We start from the raw sequence: 9,802 nt of genomic DNA, 5'->3' as shown, positions 1-9,802 counted from the left end.
AAGAAAGCAAGCCACCAGGTCCAGGATTCGAACCGCAGTCAGCCATGAGGGAATCCAGTGCCTTTAACAACCATGTCACCTGCCGGCCCAACATTTCTCTTTTCTCTCATCCCTCAAATCCAACTTGCTTGAAAAAAAATTCAAGAGTTACAATCAACACGCCTAGGTTCTATGCACCTTGAAAAGGTTCTAAGCCAGAACACAAACAGTCAAGGATGAAATTGGAGCCAGTAGGTGGTATGGTGGTTAAGGCACTGGACTCCCACATGGCCAATCGTGGTTCAAATCCCAGACTTGGTGGCTTGAGAATCACACTGGGCATGTGTATGTGCATGCAGTGTGAAGGAGAATGGAGAAGCGACTGTGGCGTGGCCATCCCCACTGGGGGCATGGTCTCTAACTTTACCTCTCACTGTCTCTCTTAGTGAGCCCATGTACCTTATGGCAAAAAACTGAAAAAAAAAAAAAAAAAGAATGAAACTGACAGGACCGAGAATCAAGGTATTATGTTTAGTACAAGCTGACAAGCTGATATAGGGAGACCTCGCCCCACCAATCCCACCAAAGTCTAAGAACACCCAGTGTCACACTGGCCACCACACAGGGCAACCCCAATCCTGGCATCTGTTTCTTCACTCTGCCTGGGCAGAAAGAGCAGTGAGAACCTGACAGCCATGGGATTTCCAGTTTAAAAACATTTCTGGTGGGGAGGTGGTTAAGGTGGCTGGATCCCACCTGGCCAACAGTGTGAGTCCTGGACCCAGCGGCTTGAAAGACACCCTGGGCGTTGTGTGCATGCTCAAAATCCCAAGAGAAGAATGCAAGAGAAGGAGACTATGGCATAGCCACCTGCCCTTGGGAACAGTTTCTCACTTTTCCCCCCTCTCTCTTCAGTGAGTGCATGTACCTTATGGCAAATATTTTTGGGAGAAAGATTTATGCTAAAGAGCACGTGCACTCACTGGAGAGACAGAAAGTGAGAAGTCATTCTCCCAGGGGGGATGGCCATGTCACAATCCCTTATCTTTCAGGATTTTGAGCATGTACACATACCTGCACGGTTTCGAGCTGCCGGGTCTGGGACTCAAACTGCAGCCAATCACGTGGGAGTCTAGCACCTTAACCACCATGCCACCTGTTGCCCCCCCCCATGGCAAATTTTTAAAAAGTAGGTTCTGGAGTTAACCTCACGGCCTAGTGATTGAGGGGAGCTAGATCCCACATGGCTGAACACAGTTCAAATCCCAGCCCAAAAAATTAGGGAAAAAAAAAAAAAAAAAACAGGGACCAGCAGTTGGCGTGATGGCTATGTTGCTGGATTCCCATGTAGTCAACCATAGTTCGAGTACCAGATCCGGTGGCTTAAACTCACGCCAGGCGCGTGTGCGTGCGTGCCCAAGATCCCGAGAGGAGAATGGAGGAGAAGAGATTGCGGCGTGGCCACTCCCCCTCGGGGGTGAGTTCTCGCTTTCTGTCTCTCTGTATTTCTCTGTCTTCCTGGCGAGCGCAAGTGCCCTGTAGCAAAAACCTCTCCAAAAAAAACAAAAACAAAAACAAACAGTGAGCACATCTGTGTGCATATCCTAAGTCCTGAATGAAAGCTAGAATGGAGAATAGAGAAGGGATTCCAGGATGACCACGCCCCAATGGGGGTGCTCTCTCCCTCTCTGCACCCCTGAGTCTCTCTGGCTAGTACACATTCACTCCGGCAGTGAAAAAGAACACACTGGCTCCAGCAGCAGCACCTAGAACCCCAGATCCCTGCCCCAAGACCAGTGGTGGGCCAGAACACACACAGCACCAGACTCTTGCCACTAACTGCAAACACTGCACTTCCACGGATTCGATTTCCCCTGTGTGTGGATGATAGTTTAGCTTAGAACTCTTTAAGTGAGGAGGAAGAAAAGTGATCCCTCCGTACGGCAGGACAGAGTGCAGGCATCCTCCCACCTGCTGCCACCCTCTGACGGCCTCTCCTAGCAAGGCTTGCCTGTGTGGGAAGCTTACCCAAACCCTGGACCGGGAAAGGTCCAGTCCCGCAGAAGGCAGGTAAGGAAAGTATGAGCTGGCATGGGGAAAGGAGGAAGAGCAGGAAATAAACATTGCGCCACGCTGCCACACTGAGCCAAGGGCAACCACGATTCGGAAGGGGAAGATAGACCTGCGGCTACTGCCACACTGAATGCGTGGAAGGCAGGCGTTGGGGGGTACTGAGAGCTTCTGGGTAGACTGGGCAGACGCTGAGTTTCAAGCAGTGACTAAGGACCCCGGGGAAGGAGTCGAAGTCAGAGGGTATCGCCCTAAACATAACCCTGTGGCTCACCCTTTTCCAGAAGGCTCACCACATGTTTTTGCTCTGTGAGCAGCACTCTCGATTTTCATAAATCCTATAAAAGGAGAAACTGAATTACAGCCTTTTTCTTCAATAGTGGCAAGAGAGGAATGCACCAAGTCTGCAACTACAGCTCCACACCCACACAGACAGGCCTGATCTTAAATGACCAAGGGTCAACCACGGCAAGCCCTGTCCTCTGAGCTGTAAAGTGCAGGAAGCCGGGCTCCAACACGGGCACCTACACTTTCCAGCCCCAGCCTTATAAAGGTATCCTGGTCCTTGGGCAGCAGAACCAAAACAATCAGGCCGTGAAGGAAGGCACGCCAACCTTTTTTTTTTTTTTTTTTAAAGAATGACTTAATTTCATTTATTAATGTTAATAATATTATTTTTAAAAGAATGATTTGTTTAATTTTATTAACTCACTCATTTATTTTTAATTTAACTAGAGACAGACACAGAGAAGGAAAACAGGAAAGCAAGCCATCAGGTCCGACACTCGAACCATGGTTGGCCATGTGGGAGTGTCCAGCGCCTTAACCACCACACCACCGACTGGTTCCTAATATTATTTTTTAATCTGACCAGAGGGAGACACAGAGAAAGAGACAAAAAGTGAGGAAGCAAGCCGCCAGGTCCGGGACACGAGCTGTGGTCGACTAAGAGGGAGTCCAGCTCCATAACCACTAAGCCACCTGCCAGCCCCAAGGGGATCCAATCTTTTCTTTTTTAAAAAAAATTATTTATTTGATTGTCATTATTAATTTGCTACAGGGCACATATGCTACCCAGAGAGAAAGAACCTAAGAAAGCAACTATCTAGGTCTGGGACTTAAACTGCAGTCAGCCACGTGGGAGCCCAGCACCTCAACCACCACGCCAGCCACTCACTGGCCCCAACAGGATCCGATTTTGCCAAAGCTTCTTGGGAGACAGCTCAGCGATCACATCTACATTTCCGTTTTCTCACTGTCCCTAACACAGGACTCATCACCCAAAAAGCAATTACATATTTAGTGAATCTGACCCACAACCTACGTAGCCTTCTAACTGAGAGACACGAAGCAGACAGTGGGATGAAGCAGAGCTCGGCTGGAGAAAGACAAGCAGGTCTAATACGTCATTTCCCTTAAGAATCAAGTAAATGCTTCATGGATATGAAAGCAGGAGAGGCCAAGTCTCAAGGCAAGAATGTCCCAGTCAAGGATTCCTGTGAACAAGCCCTCTTCACCTCCCAGAAAGTCTCCATTCACTCAGACTGTCCTGACGTGGCTCAGGAGAAGCAGGGTTTCCGAGGGTTGCAGAGTTCTGGGGCACCCCTGTAAATTCCTACAAAGGGCATTCGAAGTGACGTGGCCAACAGTATCACCCCATCACCAGTGTCACCAACATGTACTAAGAGTCTCGTTTTCAAATGAGGAAACTGGAGGCAAAGAACCACACCATGAAGAGCAGAGCAGGGACCTGAACCCAGGCTCCAAAGAGCCAGTTAAGGAAAGGGACCAGAGCCACACAACTGAAATGCATCTGTCACGTGTGGCTTCACCCAGGAATGAAAGTTTAGAGTATTTCCAGGAATGACCTACACATTTTCCAGGCAGTGGTTAATAAATGCTTTCAAAATTGAAAATTTCTGTAACAACGAAATGAGATGCAGTTCAAGACCTCGTGCTCTGTCCGGGCCCTGTGAAACTTTACCTGGCTAGCAAAATAACTGACTTCGGAACGACGGAGGCCACATGCTCTAGGGGAAGGTAAGGGAAAGGCCTGTCACTTACCTGGGTACCCGGTCTACTGCTCTGACTAAAGCTGGAGGTCAGAACCACAGTCGCTCCTGGGACAAGACATCTGCCTTATGGGTGTCTGATACATATTAACAGGTTGGCCCCCGAAGCGGGACATGTGGAGAGTACCACTTATATCCCACCGGAAGGAGTATTTCCCTGCCAAGTGACACCTGAGAAACGTCATACCACTGCTCTAACGGTTCAGCTGACTTAAGTCTGTATCCTCGGGTCGGGTCGAGATGAGCTGGAGAGCCCAGGATGAAGAGTGCTGCTGGAATACAATGTAAAGGGCGCCCCCTGGAGTGTGAACAGTGTCCTGACGCCTGCCCACTCAAACACCTGTTTGTTTGCTGTATGTTTCTCCACTTCCTCTTACTTTGTCTGTCATGGATGAAATCTCACCAAACCATTCCAATATCCAAGCAAGACCTACCAATATCCTTACAACCTGAAGAAGCCTAACAACATGGGAAAACTCATCTCCACACAGAATGCCAATATATTAAAAAAGAAGAAAGGGGACCAGCAGGTGGCCTAGTTTAAACTGCTGGATTCCCACATGGCTGACCGCAGTCTAAGTCTGAGTCCCAGACCTGGCAGCTTGCTTTCTCACTTTATGCCTCTCTGTCTCTGTCTGTCTGTCTCTTGGGTGAGCACTATGTGCTCTAAAACAAAAATTGAAAATACAGGGACCAGCAGTTAGCACAGTGGCTGTCTCGCTGGACTCCCATGTAGTCAGCTGACCACAGTTCGAGTCTCGGACCCGGTGGCTTAAACTCATGCCGGGCGTGTGTGCATGTGTGCCTAAGATCCCGAGAGGAGAATGGAGGAGAAAGGATTACAGCACCCCCATCCCACCTGGGGGGTGATTTCTCGCTTTCTATCTCTCTGTCTCTCTCTGTCTTTCTGGCGAGCGCACGCGCCCTATAGCAAAAAACTCTCAAAAAAATTTTTAAATACATACATAAAATCAAATAAATCTAAAATTTTTTTCTGGAGATTGTTGCTGTAAAAGGTGCATGTACTTGCCAGAGAGACAGAGAGGGAGACCAAGAGACAGAGATAAATCATCACCCAGAGGGGATGGCCATACTACAATCCCTTCTCCTCCATTCTCCTCTCAGGATTTTGAGAAAAGCAGGTCTAATATGGTCTCTCATGCCTAGTATGAGTTTTTTAAGTTTGGTACTCAAACCATGGTTGACGATGAGGAAGTCCAGCAACATAGCCATTACGCCATCCACTGGTCCCTGTTAAAAATTTTTAAAGGACCGGAGGATGGTGTAATGGTTACGTCATTGGACTCCCATGTGGAATCCCGGATCCGGTGGCTTAAACTCAGCCAGGCGCGTGTGCGTGCATGCCCAAGATCCCAAGAAGAGAATGGAGGAGAAGGGGTTGTGGCGTGGCTATCCCCCCTAGGGGGTGATTTCTGGCTTTCTGTCTCTCTGTCTCTGTCTTTCTGGCGAGTACATCTGCCCTATAGCAAAAAGATAAACCTCTCCAAAAACAGGAAAGGAGGGTCAGCAGGTGGAGTGGTAGTTAAAAGCGCTGGATTCCCACATGGCTGACTGTGTGTGGTTTGAATCCTGGACCTGGTGGCCTGCTTTCTCTTTGTCAAATTAAAAAATAAAGGGAACCAGCAGTTAGCGTAATGGCTATGTTGCTGGACTCCCATGTAGTTGACCGCGGTTCGCGTCCCGGACCCGGTGGCTTAAAACTCATGCTGGGCACATGTGCGTGCGTGCCCAAGATCCCGAGAGGAGAATGGAGGAGAAGGGATTGCGGTGTGACCATCCCCCCTGGGGGGTGATTTCTCGCTTTCTGTCTGTATGTCTCTCTCTCTGTCTTTCTGGAGAGCGCACGCACCCAGGGATGTCAGGCCACAATCCCTTCTGCATTCTCCTCTGGGGATCTTCGCACATGCCCAGCGTGAGATTAAGCTGCCAGGTTCGGGACTCAATCTGCGGATGACTATGTGGGAATCCAGCAACATAACAATTATGCCACCTGCTGGTCCCAATAAATAAATATTTTTTAAAAAAAGAGGGGAGGAAGGAAGGAGAAAGTTTATCCTTCATTGGGAAGGAACAGGCTTTATTATAACCCCAGAAAGCAGGAAAGAAGTTTAATAAGTAGAAAGTAGAATGCTGGCAGATCAATTTAATTTCATCTTTACTACTGTAAACCCTCACCTGCTCTATTAAGGAAGCTTTGCTCCCAAAGTTTATACAGTACTGGAGCTGGCTAGGGGCATGGTGGTTAAGATGCTGGACTCCCACTGGCCAACCATGGTTCAAGTCCCAGACCTGACGGCTTGCTTTCTCACTCTCCCTCTCTGTCTCTCTGCTCAAACTGAATACTACTACTAACATAATAAATAAAATTAAATAATTTTTTAAAAAGTTACACACAGTACTGTTCTTTCAAAGGGTTTGGGAACTACATATTCCTTCTCCAACCTCAAGAGAACTCTTGGAAGCCCCAGGGCAATGACACATAGCAGGACCTGAACTCTCACACCAGGCCTTCATCCATCTGCCTACATCTTTCCACAGTGCTGCCACCCACCCAGGGATAAAGGTGTCACTGGCCTCTATGAGGTTTTGTCAGACATAGTGAAGACCACCACCTCTTTCCCCCACTTATCTTGTTCTTGCAGATGGTGTGTGCGCTTGCTGGAGAGACAGAGAGAAAGAGAAGTGAAAATGCATGCCCCATGAGGAATAGTCACACCACAACCCCTACTTCACCTCTCCTTTTAGGGTCTTGGGCATGTACACACACGTGTCTAGTGTGTTTCTCAACCTGCCAGATCCAGGGCTTGAACCGTGCGTTGTTCACATGGGATCCAGCACCTTACCACCACCACACAGCAGGCTGGCTCCTTGCTACTTATGCCTTGTTCTCAAAGTGTTATTTTTCCTTCCCAAGCACATAGCATCCCTTTAACACAACCAATCTTTAGAAAATCTTGAAATACTCACACCAATCAAGTTTTCTAGCCAGAGAATAGACATAGAGATTGACACTTATATCCTGAGACTTGTCTATGGAGAGACAGAGACAGAAGCGAGAAATCACCCCCTAGGGTGATGGGGGGATGACCATGCCACAATCCATTCTCCTCTCAGGATCCTGGGCATACACCGACATGTGCCGCAACTGGTCCGAGACTCGCCAAGGTCAGCCACGCCACATGGGAGTCTAGCGCCTTCACCACCACGCCACCTGTTGGCTCCGTGGACGCGTAGATTATTAACTCTGAGTCCTACACCAGTGACCGATTCTGAATAAGTAACTACTCTGTATCTGTCAATATCAAGGTGGGGAAGTGAAGAGGAAGGACCGTGTACATTAGGTTCACAAGGCACGCGATGACGGGATGCAGGTAGCAGCGCACAAAAGAGTGAAATGCTTAAAGTACTGCTGAGAGTTAGAGACATGCTTCCACACCACGCCCACTGTCGGTGACAATCAGTGAAAATTACATGGAGACCACATAATATCAAAAGGAACATCCAAAAAGTAATGGATCTATAGCTTGCAGTTCAGTAATCTATAAAAAGCAACAAAAAATCCCAACTGGAATGCAACTACAGAAAACTTAGACGCTGTTGAGACAAACAGTTCCAAAATGCACAAGTGTAGAAAGGTTGCAGTATTATTAGCTAAGGACTTGAAATGAAAAAACAACAGAGAGCCCTATTGTTTTTTCCCTCATAAGGAAACAAAATTTCTTTTTCTCAGGGTCCCAGCGCTTGCAGGAGGGCCATCCCAAGAGGATTGGAGACCTTCCTAAAGGCTTCCAGGCACAAGGTAACTCAGAACAAGTATACCCCAACTCCACTGGGAAAAACCACCCTGCCCTGCACAAACACTCCAGCAGGCACTACCACTGACACAGCTGGCACGGCCGGTAACTCTGACCCTGGACACCACTGGATCGCTGGACCCGGACAAGAACAGCACTGTGGTTCCTGCCCTGAGTGTTCTGCCACAGAAGAATCTGGGAAAGGAAGGCTAAATAAACGCACAAATAAGGCTGCAAAAAGGAGCTATCAATATATACCTAACACTAATCAACTTGGCTCGGACTGATAGCAAATACTTTTTTTAAAAAAGATTTATTTTAATTTTATTTATTCATTCATTCATTCATTTTTCTTTTTTACCTTGATGAGAGAGAGAGGGAAAGTGAGAAAGCAAGCCACCAGGTCCAGGACTTGAACTGTGGTTGGCCATGTGGGAGTGTCCAGTGCCTTAACCACCACGCCACCTGCTGGGTCCCCCAAATACATTTTATAAACCAGCCTAGAATTGGTTCTTGAAAGATACCTCTAGAATGATAACCTCTTGACTCGAGTGCTTTGCGTCCATACATTGCCATTGTCAGACTCGAAGACTCTATTACCATCAGGCCTTCTATTTTGAATTCCTCTGGACCTACCTCTGGAATTTACCCCAGACAGGTCTTATTCACTTTGCTTCAAACTGCCCAGGAAGCAGTTCTCCATCCCTAAGAACTTCATCCTGCCACACCAAATCCAAACAACCCTGCTTTACAATCTCACAGATCTACTCCAAACATGCCACTGGAACATTAAAAATGGGAACCCCACTGGACACCCATCTCCGCTTGTTCCAAACACAAGGGAAGGCAACCCCATAACCTAGGCCATAGAACTACTTCAATTAAAGGCCCATGTGGACACACTGTGACACCATTCTCTGGCTGCACTTGAGCACTTCACAGTTCATTCCCGATGAGGGCTAGTGAAACTAGAGAGTGACAAGAGGACAGTGGCAACTTCTCACACAAACTTCCTGGGTCCCCTCAAGAGATCACAGAAAAAGGCTGATGTTCACCCACAGCCAACACTGGTATTAGAACTGCTACTCCTTGAAGAATTCCGCCATACTATCAAAAAACTAACCCCCCCCACCAACACCCAAAACCATTTGCTTAGGACCCCTTCTCTCCCCAACCAGAAAAGACATTAATCCAAAATTGGCTTACCCTCTCTCTCTCTTCCTCCTGCCGTCTTATTCCTTCTCCTTTCCAGGGCTCCTGAACTTTCTGTAAACAAATCGTCTAGGTTACAGGGGCCAGGAAGGGCTCCCCGCCAGAGAACCCTGGAGGACCTCAGGAAATCTCCGACTGTCTGCAGTCAGTCTGGAAGGGCAGGCAGACCCCTCCCCAACAATCCAAAGACGGAAGGACACAGTCACCGTTCAGAGCCGCCCCCTACATAGGTGGATACGGGGAAATGCACCCAATGGCCAGGAACTGCGAACTCTAAGCCCGCGCGGGTCCCACTCCCAGCCTCACACACTGGCTCTGGCTCCCAGGCCAAGGGTAATCGGGGCTCCGGGAACAGAAGAGCTGGACGAGGAGGAGGGTCCCTGCCCGTGAGGTGCGGCTTCCGAAGGCAAAGCTGAGTGCTGGGGGGATGCACAAGCCCTCGGGTCGGGCACAGTGCCAGTTCAGGCCCAGCCACTTCCTCTAGCCTTCCCCCACTTCTGCGAGGACTTCGCCTCCTGCCTACCCAAGGCCTTGTGCCAAGAAGTACCTCCCTCAGCCTGCACTGTGGTCTGTCTACTGGAGACCCCAGCTGGTCCCCCAAAACCTTCCCTCTCCTGAGACAGTAGCTAGAAGCCTTTTCTGGATGTCGGCCCC

General features: G+C 48.6%; 1 protein-coding gene across 1 annotated transcript in view; it reads right to left on the bottom strand.

Moving 5' to 3' along the window:
• The window catches only part of ZNF384 (zinc finger protein 384), a 23,310-nt gene extending 13,514 nt beyond the window's left edge, over positions 1-9,796 (bottom strand). The window contains exon 1 of the mRNA XM_027769221.1: positions 9,143-9,796. The gene's annotated coding sequence lies outside the window, so the exon portion shown is untranslated. The remainder of the gene's footprint in view (positions 1-9,142) is intronic.
• Positions 9,797-9,802: the final 6 nt, after the last annotated feature.

Source organism: Tupaia chinensis, unplaced genomic scaffold, assembly GCF_000334495.1.
Source record: "Tupaia chinensis unplaced genomic scaffold, TupChi_1.0 Scaffold149011_1, whole genome shotgun sequence".
Taxonomy (NCBI): Eukaryota; Metazoa; Chordata; class Mammalia; order Scandentia; family Tupaiidae; genus Tupaia; species Tupaia belangeri.
This window is presented reverse-complemented; position numbering and strand designations above follow the sequence as displayed.